Here is a 13,324-nt window from a genome sequence, read left to right on the forward strand (position 1 = left end):
TCCAGCACCAGTTCTGTCCCAGCAAGGGCCTGATCCATCCCTGGGTATTCCATTCCTGCTGCGTTACCTCCACGGACAGCAAGGGCAGATGGCAAACCTGGGACTTTTCTGTAGGGAGCTCAATTGATTCTCCATACAGGAAAACACCCCCTGCACAATGAAATGCATGAGAATCACACACCTGGGTACAAGGCAGAGTTTTAAAATATCCTGCCATGAATTTTACATGAAGCGGACTGAAGGGGTCTAAAAAGTCAAACTGGCTTTTTAAACAAACAGCCCATATTTAATTTAATGTATCTGGGATTCCTCTGGCAATAAAAGATAGGGATCATGTTGACTGGGCTACACAGATGGACTAAAATTAATCTTGAAAAAGATTTTTTAGCAACCTAAATTCCCTCCTTCCCCACCATGGGCTCAGAGCTGGCTGAGGCAGCAGTGGGGCCATGGGCAGGTTAAAATACAGGTGTTAATCTGCAGTGCTGCCTATGCATTCAGTCAATGCTCATAAACTGTCAGGCTGCAAAGGCAAAATGTTTTATCTAATTCCAAAGCAGATTTGCAGAACCTTAGCCCTCCATCCTGGCAGAAGGAGGACACGGTGTGTAAAACCAGGCTGCCTGATATCCAAAGGCAGAACAGTCTCAGCCCCGGGGTTTGCCACAACCCTTGTGCTTGGGGCTGCAATTAAACTTTCCAACTTCAAAGAAGAAATGTTTCTGAAAACAAGAATGACCCTCCAAATGATCCTGACATGAGCTAGCATATTTACTTTGAATATTTCTGGGCTTTTCCAAGCAGGGTTCAAAGTGCTGTGAGAAATTTGGCACCTCCAGCACTCAGACCCAGGCAGCGTGGGGTGGCCCAGTGACACTGAGATTTATTTTCTTCTGCCTGTAGCAAATGGGTTTGCTAAGATCCCAGAGCTATTGGAACAGAATTCCTAACACTTTAACAGCCCAGGTCATGCATTATGTACACCATACTGCCTTGCATGTTTTACAGAGGATTAAAATGAGCAGTAGATGTCGGGAGCTGCTGACACGAGCAGGATGTGCTGCAGATGGCTGAAAGGCACCAGCAGGAGCTGGGTTCGGATTGACCAGTGGGGTCTATCTGCCCTTTTCCCTAAGCACAGTGAAGTACTCTGAGAGCTGAGGAAAGCTTTCAGCCTGATCAACACTCAGGCTGGGACCAATCAATCATTAAATGAACAATGAGGGCAGGAGGAGAAGCTTTTAGTGCTTGGAAGCACCGTGGAGGGGAGGATGTGGAGCTGGACATGCCCTCCTGGAGCTCTCCATGAGCTCACCTGGCCTGTCCACATGCACAGAACAGGGTGGGAAAGGTGCTCCTTCCCCAGAACCCACCTCTGCCTCCAGGGATCAGAGGCTTAGGGAGCACAGCACACAATTTAAATCACAAAGCACGGATTGTCTTTGAAGTTTGCTCTAACTACTTGCTTCCCCCATAAATCCTTCCATATTTTTATTCCCAGGGTACTTCAATAGTTTTCACTTGTTGAACTATTTCAGTTCAACCCGAGTTTAGAGCAACAACTTCTGTGTTGCACTCCACTCCCACTTCTTGCCCTGCCCCATGAGCAGAAGCAAACTGTGATGTTGAGTGCCCAGGGTGCTCTCTTGGAGCATTTTTGTTCCTTGTTCACGTGAAAATGAAGGGCAAACCTGCTGTCTGAGGGAGCCTGACCTGCCTTGGGCTGTGTGTTCACCTTGGTGCAAGCAGGGTGTGTGACTGGCCAATTCATCCACTGAGAGAACCTGGTTGCAAAAACAGTTGAAACTATTTGGCCTCTTCAAAGTAATATTTCTCCCTGCGCCTGCCAGGCAGGGGAAGAATTATGTTCCCCTTTTCATGACAATTTTAAGAGAAGCTGGTTCAAAGCAAACAGTAAAATGAGCTTGGGGGCCTTCCTGAGTGTGTCACAGGATGCTGTGTGTAGCCAGCTGAAAGAAAGAGCTGCAATCTGTAAGAACCAACAAAAATGAAACCCTGCACCTGACAAATCATTTCAGGTTTCCTCAGGCTCCCCCTGCCCTTCCCTGCCTGGTCACACACTACTCTCACAAATTCTCTGAAGGAAGAACATTTTTGTTTACCCTATTTGCAGCATCCCCAGCACAAATGGGTTCCAGCTAAGGCTGGTGGGTGTTGTCATCGTGGAAATAATTGCAAGGATCAGATTTACAGATTTACGGTGGAGCCTCCATAGCTCTTCTTGAGGTTACACAGCAATATTTCCCTGAGCTCTGCAGCCTGATGTGCAAACCACACTTATTCTGGGGAGTTTCTGACAGAAACTTGGCTTCTGGCAGGCACTTAAGCCCATGAGTTGTTGCTGTTACACTGGACTGAAATGCTTTCTTGAGCAGGGCTGGACTCAAGCCCACACATGCATGTTTTGATGGAGGTGTTTTTTAAAGTCCCCATCCCTGGGAGATGTGCTGCCTGTCTCACCCCTCTCCAGACCCAAATTTTGTGGTTTTACCATCTAAATTGTTTCCCCCAGGTGGGAGAGTTCCTCTGTGTGCTCCCGGCCACAGCATCAGTGCCCGTGGGGAGGAAGTGTGACCCCAAGCAGAATGGAGCAAACTTCCTACCCTAGGCCTTGAATTAACACTGCAAACAATTTGCATTATTCATGGAAAACAGGCCTTTCCTCAGGATGCCTTCTGCCAGCAGCAGTGGTGAGGCATCAGCTGCACTCCTCATTGGGATTGTTACTAATCTCCATCACAATGAGAAAACTGCTCCCTCTTCCTCATGAACAGAGAGGATTCAAACACCTCCCTTCTGCAGAAAACAGGTGATTCATCTCTCTAGCTGGGAGGAAAGACTGACATATGTTGAACATATTGTACCCTGGCTCGTGAAGTTACAAAGCTTCCTCTGTGGGCAAGGATCACTCAGAGGAAAGCGCCTCCGTTCGCTCTGCCTTCCCTCCAGAGGAGCCCGTTCGACCCTTCCTGGCTGCAAACAAAGCAGCCTGTGTGCCCCTGGGAAGGGCTGCTCCAGGACGGGACGTGTGCAGCTGGAACCAGCCATGGGAGGATGGCTGGGGCTGCCCTAAATCTGATTAAAGCCATTCCCTCGCTCGGGCTGGGAACCCAGACAAGCTAAAAATACCTTGGTCCTTTCCTCTGACTCTCATTTTAGCCTGTGCTCTGGGTTTCTTTCTGTTTGGTGACAGAAAATGTTATCTAAGGGGTTGTTGGGGTTTTTTAAAGGTATGTTCTAATCTACAACCATTTGTCTGTTGAAAAGATGCAGGTGCCTGCTTTCTGCTGGGATGGTTTTAGGCTGACGTAGATTCCTACCCTGCCTTTTTCCAGCATGTGACACGAGCCTGATGCCATCAGCTCAGCTTCTGCAAAGAGGTCCCAAAAGTGTTAACACCCGAATTTTCTCTTTGAGCAGAAGAAACAAAACAAAAAGAACTCAGCTTTCCCCCAGGCCAATATCTGTTAATGCAATGCTGCCGTCCCAGAGGGCTGCTCTGCTCCGATCTCTCTGGCTAATTTTGAATTCTCCAAGTCACTGAGGCTCTTAAACAGCTCAATCCCACACCCCTGTGAGCTCTTGGGTGCACAGGAGATCACGAATGCAGGGATGCACCTTGACTTGTCCAGTGCTGCACACCAGGTCACAGTTAGAGCTCAGAGACAGCCCCGGGCTCTGCACGAGCTGAAATCAATCACTGGCACCGACAGCTTGACAAAAGGGTCAGGGCAAAGATTTCAAGTCATTTTCCACAGTAGTGGCTGCTCAAGCACTGAAATCTGGCTGAGATCCTGGCTAGTTAATCACTGCCAGGGAGGCTTTAACCTTTAGGTATCAGAAGTGGCCACCCATAACTGGAATAATTTGAATTTATGCTCAGATTACAATGGAGAGCTTGTGGCGCCTCCCCCCACCATTTTTACGTGCTACTGCCCTGTTGGAATCATGCTACATAAAAACTGTCAAAATACTTGCAGAGAATGGGCAGGAAAAGGAAAAAATAATTGTATTTTAGAAGTATAAATACCTTAAGAAATCAGGCTATTCCAATAACAGCTGAAACCTTCAGTCAAAATAACTTTATAACTCTCCTCAAAAGCCAGAACACTTAAAGCAATAAAATCACAGAAAAATGTAGTTCTTGCTTAACCAAAGCTAGTCACAACTTCAGGTCAAAATATCATACATTGCTTCAGTGGGGGGGAAAAAAAAAGCATTCAGAGAATTTGAAATGTTTCAGCTTCTATTTTCACGCTGGCATTTTCAGCTCCTCATTTCACAATGACATTTTCATTTCAAATTGACCTTAAAACAGGTTTTCAAAAAACGAGAACGAAATATTTGGATCATCCTCAGGCATTTCCCTCCTTTCTCCTTCCTTTCTTTCCTTCTAAGGATCCAAATCCAACCCCCAAACCACGCCTCCTGTTAAAAGGGGAAAGAAATCTTCTCAGAATTGGGGATATTTTCCATGCCAGGCACCTCATATTTTTCTCCTGAGTTACAGGAGCGACTGGTGTAGCCACAGATCCAATGAATGCCAAACTCATCCACATCAGGATCCTTGCAGCAAATGCCAAGCGTGCCCTCATCAATATTCTGTGGAGGTTTGGGGATCAACAGGAGCATGCATAATAGCATTTAATGACAGCAGGGCTGATTATCAGCATGATTTGGCCTCATCTGGCCTCTGCTGGCAAAATAATGTGCATAATAAGGTGTGTTAATGCTGGCAGGTCCTGAGGACGAGACGGTGCAGCTGGCAGCACGGGACGGGAGCAGCTGCAAGGGCAAGATTTGGGCCCTGCACATTAAAGCATTTGACATTTGGTGTCTGAGGGGAGCACAGTTTAGGGCTAATAAATAACTCACCGATGATGACAACCTGTAATGACAGCTTTTATTATGGTCTGCTTAATTCTCAGACCCGGCTTTGTCCTCCCAGGCCATCTGCCAGCCGTTTGTTTTGCAGGCTTTTCCCCCCTGCTCCGTTCAGTGTGGCGCGCTTGGGAAGAAGCTGCGGCCGCAGGGGTGTGGGGTGTGTGGCTGGGGCTCATCCCTGCCTCTGGCAGGGCCAGGAGCTCCCAGGGGAAGGGCAGGAGGGGGATTTGGCCAGGGATCCTCAGTGCTGCCAGGCCCCAGTGCAGATCTGAGTGAGCTTTCCTCCAAGCATCCGCATTTCTAGGGATGGGGAAATGCCTCTCTCTTCCCTACATGGCCTGTTTCTGCCAGGGAAATTACAAATCTCTCTCTCCAACATCAGCAGCAAGGATTCTGTCACAGCCAGAAGGGATAAGAAGGCAGGGCAGTGGAAATTCCCTGTGGGGAATGTGGCACCCCTGTGTCCTCATGTCCCTCGTGTTTGCTACCTTGTCAGCTGTAATAACTCTGCCTGAAAGACAACAATTTTCCCAGACAATCTGCTAAATGTCTGGGAAACCCAGACCAAACTCCAGAATTTGTGTCAGCACTGACAGCAAGGTGTGCACAGTGTCCTGTGTGTCCCTTGGAAGTGCCACAGGGCCAATTTCCAGGTGCACAAACTGCCCCAGCCAGGAATGGCTGCAGCTCTCAGAGCAGGGCAGGTGCTAAAGGACAGAAACAGCAATAAAATATTATGAAAAGAGGGAAGGGTAACACCCAGAGCATCTCAGGAGATGTTTGTCATTAGCAAAGAGCCTCAGAAACTTAATTTGCCAGGTTAGCATGGGGAAAAAAAGCAGTGGAGAGGAGTTTGGAAAGACAGCCAGTTGAGGACAGGTCTGGAAGTTGCTTTCTCCAAAAATCAGCCTAATTCAAAGAGCAAGCTCAAACACAGGACCCAAAAGAGGAAACACAATGAGGAGAGGCTTTAGGTGCCCCTTAAAACCAGCAGTTTGCAGAAAGGACTGTCCATCTCACTGGCAAGGGCCACACCACAGCTGCCTCCCCTGAGCCCCACCAGGCCCTGAGGAAATCACCATCCTGGGAAACCAGCATCCAGCAGAGAAGATGTACTATAAAAACAAATGCTTGAGACCAAAAAAGGAGTGCTTCTAACACTGCAGACACGTTAAAAATATTCCTTAGCTTCCCCTGAGGAAGAAATTAAAACTTCCAGATGAATGGTTCAGCCTTCATCTGTGTGGGTTCCCTTTTGTTGTCTCATGAGTAAGATCCCAAGGAAGAAGAGTGGGTGCCCTTTTCAGAGACTTTTTTGCATGTACCAGCCTATTTTTCCACCTGTTAATTGATTTCCATGCCATCACTCACCCTGTGATGCTCCAGCACCTTCTCTGAGTGTGAAATGCAATCCAAGGAAGCAGCTCTGTCTCCTGATCTTGCATTTAATCACAGTTAATAATTCCTAAATAGCGTGGAGCACTAGGGCAAGCATGCCCTCAGCAGCTTTACTGCAGTCTCCAGGACCAGTTCAGGAATTCCTTGGAACTCAGGAAAATCTCCTTTTCCATGAGGAGTAATAGTTTTTCCTTCAAGCCCCTCTTTGCAAACAGGGCATGAGGTTTATTTGTGCCCAAAAGTGGTTTAAATCCAATGGAACAAGCAGAGCTGGAGCTGCTGAGAGACCCCCATCAGGCCAGAGATCAAACTTATTCCTGCCTCTTTACAAAGTGCTGATAAATCATGAGAGAAACACAAAAAATAATCCAGGCCACTGAAGGTTTTTCCACTCTACTCATGGCATGATCATTACAGAAGCATAAGTAGAACAAAGCCTCATACCAGATAGTCTTGGCTTTTTCTTTTTTGCACTAGATGAGCCACAGATGTCCTTTACAGAATAAGTTATAAAATACATGTAAACATTTGTCACTGTGTGGGTTTTTTTGAATGTCTCACTCCTGTCTTTCAGTGGGACTTTGATTGGGCTCCTTAGGAAAAGCAATGAGAAAACCTTAATTAAAATTTTGCTGCTCCCTGGACATCTGTTGTAGAGTGTTATATAAAATATTACACGTGGTTATAAATACACATTCATCTTTTATTTTAAACACATTAGTAATTGGGTTTTATGGGGCCACGGGGATTCATTAGGCACAGGATTGCAGCACTGAAGGCACACACAGGGATGGGGACATGGATGGGATTTTATAAATGTATTTTAGAAATTTTAATTTCTTTTTTTAATTTAAAAAAAAAAGCTTTTTTTTAGGAGAGCTTTTTGCCAGCTCCCACGAGAGCAGTGTGTGCTTTGCTTCTGGGGCTCCAGGCACACTCCCCAGCGCCCTGCCCCTGCAAAGATGACTCCAGTGCCCTGAGAACCAAGGGGATCTGGGGACAGCCATCACGCCCAGCAGCTCTGGTCTGCTCTGGAGCTCTATAAACGGTGTCTGCTCCAAGGCATTCCAGGGACAGCAGCTCCCCGGGGTGTGTTTGCTGCCCCAGCCAGCCAGAGCCAGCGTGCAGAGCTCTGCAGTCGCTGCTGCCACTCTTGGAACAGAGCGGACAGAGCAAACAGGGCTGTGGAGGCTCAGCATTCCTTTACCCACCTGTTGTGGGTGACCCAGTCCCAAAATGGGATTATGTCATTTCCAGAAGATTCTGAGAGGAGCTGCCATGAGTTCAAAGACGCAGAATGAACACTTGCCTGACGACGTGGTTGCCAACACAGCCCATGAGCATTTCTGGGCTGTCTCAGCCCTTCTGGAGCTTCTCTCTGCACATCACTGACAGGTGCATTGCTGATTAACAGCAGCTGATTTTTGTGTTCCATTAATTACCAGCTCAGAGGTGCAGCAGGGAGTGCTGCTCCCTCTCCAGTGCTGCTCCTGAGGAGACAGAGCCAGGACAGCTCCTGTCCCTGCAGCCTGAGCACTCCAGCCCAAAGCTGGAGGTGATGAATGGAGCAGAGCAGGGCAGGCAGAAAAGGAATCTCACTTCTCCTCCCACTGTCACATCAGAGCACTCAGGACAAGGGGAGCAGCTCAGCTGCTGCATGGGTTTGGCACATTGGTTCCTTGTTCCGTTTGGGACTTTCCCTGACCTCCCACTCCTCTGTATTTTCATTCTTCCTCCCTCCTGCACCATCCCCAGAGGTTTCTGTCACGGTGGCCTCTCCCAGCCCGTGCAGATGAGCTCCCCAGCTCCACATGGAAGGGGATGAGGAACATTTTGTGTGAAACAAGCAGCTGCAGGGAGCCCATTTCCCACCCCAGTGCACAGCCACAGCCAGGGGCCTGCCTCAGGCTCCCAGCATCTCCCTGGGGCTGCTGCCCCTGTGGGCTTGTCTCCTTGTGGATAAAGGAAAGCCAGGCTGCTTTGGAAAGCCTCCCAGCCATGCCAGAGGGATTTCCAATCATTCCTGATAGTGAAATCACAGAATCCAGAATGGCTTGGCAGTTGCTGTCACGGTGTCACCTGGACCCTTTTTGGTGGCACCAGGCTCATGTTCGGACATGGATGGTCACCCTCCTGAGAACGAGGGTACCAGAGGTGGGGTGGGACTCCCCACTGGCCTAAAGCACCAGGAACTGTCACAGGCTGAGCCCTGGCAGCAGGAGGGTGCAGAGGATTCTGCCCCTGGGGAAGAACACGCCTTGTTTCACGCACAAGTGGCCTTGGCAAGCCTGACCTACATTGGGGATGGCTCTGGTGCAGCAGACTGGAAACTGGGTGGGACATCCAGATTAAAGGAAAAAAAAAAAGAAAAAAAAAAGTGGGGCAGGCTTTTGTTGGATTACAGAAACGATTAGCATGAAACACGATTCTGTGTCTTATTTAATTGCATTAATTGAACGTTCCCCCCTCGTGTTTTGTATTCAAGATGCTGGTGGATATTGTATGGCAAACAGGCACACAGAGCTGATTGTTCAGCCTGGCAGGGAGAGGAAGGTTGAGGTTTGTTTTTACTCTGAAAACACAAGAATATATGTGGAGCCCATACATTAGACACTCCCACTACAACCAGAAGCAGCTGAAGAGTGAAAAACGCCAATATTTGCAATTTCATTGTCAAAAGGTTCCAAAATTACCACATTGAAATGCAAGATTAAGGCAAATTGCTGCTTCTTTGGACACAGCCAGCTCCCCTCAGTGCTGCTGTGGTTTGTGGTTTTTAGAGGCTCAGGCTCTTAAGGAAGGAGGAGGGATGGACACAGACATCAAGGAGCGTCTTGGAAAGGAAAAACATCGGGAGAGCTTCAAGTGCTGGGCAGGCTGAGGGCTGTGATCTCTGCCAACACCCAGCTGCTCTCGGGGAAGTTGTCTCTTTGAACCCAGGGATGTTTTCTGCTCCTTCCTCCCAGAGCAAAGCGCTGCTGAGCAGAGGTGGGGCCAGCTGCTCCCACACAAAGCTTCCCAAAGGATGCTGACATCCTGAGGGGACAAACAAAACCCGTGGGACGTTTCCTCCTCACCATTCAGAAGGGTTTGGGTCTCGGGGAGCCTCTTGTCTCTCCCTTTGTGTGCAGCTGAAGAGGGGCTGGGGCTCCCGTGCTGAGGAAGGCAATAATTGCCTTTCCAGCTGCATTTCCAGCATCCCTGCTCCTCCCTGCCAACCAGGAGACTCGATGGAGCCTTCAGGGCTCCTTTGTTCACCCACAGAGTCACTCAGAGAAGGGCCAGGACACGGACACAGGCTCAGGAAGGATTCCAGGTGTTGGTGTCTTCCCCTCTGGGCACTTCTGAGGATGCTCCAAGACTCGGCTGCAATTTCTACCCAGAGCACTGCAACCCTTGGGGACAAGACGGGGATTTTGGAGGGAAAACAGAGTGTTTGATTTGAGGAAGAGCTTTAAGTTTGAATGACTGATGATGAGGAGGGAGAGGTGTGGAGGGGCAGAAGGGGAGCACAGTTCTCACCAAGGCTTCCTCTGTGCTGGACCTGGCAGGCAGGACACACACACACACACAGAGAGGTTTTCCCCCATTTTCACTCCATAAAAGAAGTTCTGCTGCTGGTGAGCTGTTGGGGATTGTCTCCAAAGAGAAATGGGATCTTTTCCTCACGGTGAAGCACAGGAGAATGTTACCACATCCTGCTCCTTGTGGCTTACAAATAGCAGGCGGGAAGGAATGACTGGGTAACTGTTTGACCTCAGCTTGGGAGGAAGAAAGCTCCCCAGAAACCTCAGGAACTCACCCCACTAAGCAGACAGGAAAATGGCACACATCTGGCACCCTAATTATATGCTAATGACGTCCGACCAGGAAGAAAAGCTTCAGAGGTCTGAAGGAAAAATACAAAATACCTGACAGAGCAGGGTTGTGTGTGCTCACAGACACTTTCTGACAGCTACTCCCTCTGTCTTTTTCTTTAATTCTTGAATTCCATTTTAGCTGGATCTCACTCCAAGGGCAGCAGTCCAGGTGAGGGTTCTGACCTGTCCAGTCTTGTGCTCACCTTGGTTCAGCCTGGGTTTCGAGGGAACTGGAGGTCACTGTGGTTTGCTGCTCTGTGCAGCAGGGGCTGGTTTTGCAAAGCTGAGATGAGCTTTGTAAGGAATTGGGAGCGGTTTTGGGCCAGCAATGGGACCGAACGCGGGTTTGGGCCAGCTCCGGGACCGAACGCGGGTTTGGGCCAGCTCCGGGACCGAACGCGGGTTTGGGCCAGCTCCGGGACCGAACGCGGGTCACGGCCGGGACCGGAGCCGGGACGGCCCGGGCGCAGCGCAGAACACCGCCGGCGGTGCTGCCCTCCTGTGGACAGGCCCGGTACTGCAGCCCCGGGGGCCGGGACCCCCGAGGCTCCACGGGGCGATCCCTCGGGATCCCGGAATTGTGCTGCTCACGGCGCAGAGGCGGCCGCCCTTTGGATACGTTTTAAAGTAGCATCCTACAGCATTTTGGAGGCTGTTTCCAGAATTCCATTTGCAGCTGGATCTCGCTCCAAGCGCAGCAGTTCAGGTGAGGGTTCTGACCTCTCAACTTGCGCTCACCTTGGTACAGCCTGGGGCAGGCTCAGGTTTCCCAGGAAAGTGGAGATCACCGAGGACTGGTGCTCTGTGCAGCAGGGGCTGGTTTTGCAAAGCTGAGATGAACTTTGTAAGGAACCGGGAGTGGGTTTGGGCCGGCACGGGGACCGAACGCGGGTCACGGCCGGGACCGGAGCCGGGACAGCGCTGAGTGGTGCTGCCCTCCTGTGGACACGCGCGGTACTGCAGCCCCGAGGGGACCGGGACCTTCGAGACTTTGCCCTGTGATCCCTCGGGATCACACACGGAATTGTGCTGCTCAGGGGTGAGGAACTGCTGCCCTTTGGACACATTTTAAAGTAGTATCCTGTAACATTTTATAGGCTGTTTCCAGAAGTCCATTTGTAGCTGGATCTCACTCCAAGTGCAGCAGTGCAGGTGAGGGTTCTGACCTGTCCATCGCAATGCCTGGCTGAGCTTTTGCTGGCTCAGGTTTTCCAGGGAACTGGATATCACTGCGAACTGGTGCTCTGTGCAGCAGGGACTGGTTTTCGCAAAGCTGAGATGAACTTTGTAAGGAACCGGGAGTGGGTTTGGGCCAGCACGGGGACCGAACGCGGTCACAGGCGGGACCGGCTCTCCGCAGGCGGTGCTGCCGTCCTGTGGACATGCCCGGTACTGCAGTCCTGGCGGGGCCGGGACCGCCGAGGCTCTGCCGTGCGATCCCTCGGGATCCCACATGGAATTGTGCTGTTCAGGGGAGAGCAGCATTTTGAACACATTTTAAAGTAGCATCCTACAGCATTTTTGAGGCTGTTTCCAGAATTCCATTTGCAGCTGGATCTCGCTCCAAGTGCAGCAGTGCAGGTGAGGGTTCTGACCTCTCAACTTGTGCTCAACAGGCTGTGGCTGGCACAGGTTTTCCAGGGAAGTGCATATCACTGCGAACTGGTGCTCTGTGCAGCAGGGGCTGGTGTTTGCAAAGTCGAGATGAACTTTGTAAGGAACCGGGAGTGGGTTTGGGCCAGCAATGGGACCGAACGCGGGTCACGGCCGGGACCGGAGCCGGGACGGCAGCGGGCACAGCGCTAAACACGGCAGGCGGTGCTGCCCTCCTGTGGACACGCGCGGTACTGCAGCCCCGAGGGGACCGGGACCTTCGAGACTTTGCCCTGTGATCCCTCGGGATCACACACGGAATTGTGCTGCTCAGGGGTGAGGAACTGCTGCCCTTTGGACACATTTTAAAGTAGTATCCTGTAACATTTTATAGGCTGTTTCCAGAAGTCCATTTGTAGCTGGATCTCACTCCAAGTGCAGCAGTGCAGGTGAGGGTTCTGACCTGTCCATCGCAATGCCTGGCTGAGCTTTTGCTGGCTCAGGTTTTCCAGGGAACTGGATATCACTGCGAACTGGTGCTCTGTGCAGCAGGGACTGGTTTTCGCAAAGCTGAGATGAACTTTGTAAGGAACCGGGAGTGGGTTTGGGCCAGCACGGGGACCGAACGCGGTCACAGGCGGGACCGGCTCTCCGCAGGCGGTGCTGCCGTCCTGTGGACATGCCCGGTACTGCAGTCCTGGCGGGGCCGGGACCGCCGAGGCTCTGCCGTGCGATCCCTCGGGATCCCACATGGAATTGTGCTGTTCAGGGGAGAGCAGCATTTTGAACACATTTTAAAGTAGCATCCTACAGCATTTTTGAGGCTGTTTCCAGAATTCCATTTGCAGCTGGATCTCGCTCCAAGTGCAGCAGTGCAGGTGAGGGTTCTGACCTCTCAACTTGTGCTCAACAGGCTGTGGCTGGCACAGGTTTTCCAGGGAAGTGCATATCACTGCGAACTGGTGCTCTGTGCAGCAGGGGCTGGTGTTTGCAAAGTCGAGATGAACTTTGTAAGGAACCGGGAGTGGGTTTGGGCCAGCAATGGGACCGAACGCGGGTCACGGCCGGGACCGGAGCCGGGACGGCAGCGGGCACAGCGCTAAACACGGCAGGCGGTGCTGCCCTCCTGTGGACACGCGCGGAACTGCAGCCCCGGAGCGCCGGGACCCTCGGGGCGATCCCACCACGGCCAGCGTGCTGTGGGGCCAGGCACGGGGACCCGGGGCTCCTCATTGCTCTCTGCTGGGGTTAACTCCCTGGAAATGACGTTTCTAGCAGCCTGGCATGCTCCCTTGTGTACTGCTTTTCCCGGCACAGCCTCCCATTATCCCTTACTGGCATTTGCAGTAAACCATCCCTGTGGGGTCTCATGGCAGCAGGGTCAGAGTTTCCTCCCCGTTTTAGGGCATTCTCTCAGCCCTGGAGTGCCATTGGAAAACATACAGGTTATCTGACCTCTCCCTGTGCTGTCAGGGCTCAGCTGAGGCAGGGACAGATTCTGGGATTGGGAAAATAAAGCACTGAGGCTGGCGGGCAGGGTCTGCGCCGTGGGTGCCTCCCTGCATCCC

This window comes from Ammospiza nelsoni, chromosome 2 (assembly GCF_027579445.1).
Source record: "Ammospiza nelsoni isolate bAmmNel1 chromosome 2, bAmmNel1.pri, whole genome shotgun sequence".
Classification (NCBI taxonomy): Eukaryota; Metazoa; Chordata; class Aves; order Passeriformes; family Passerellidae; genus Ammospiza; species Ammospiza nelsoni.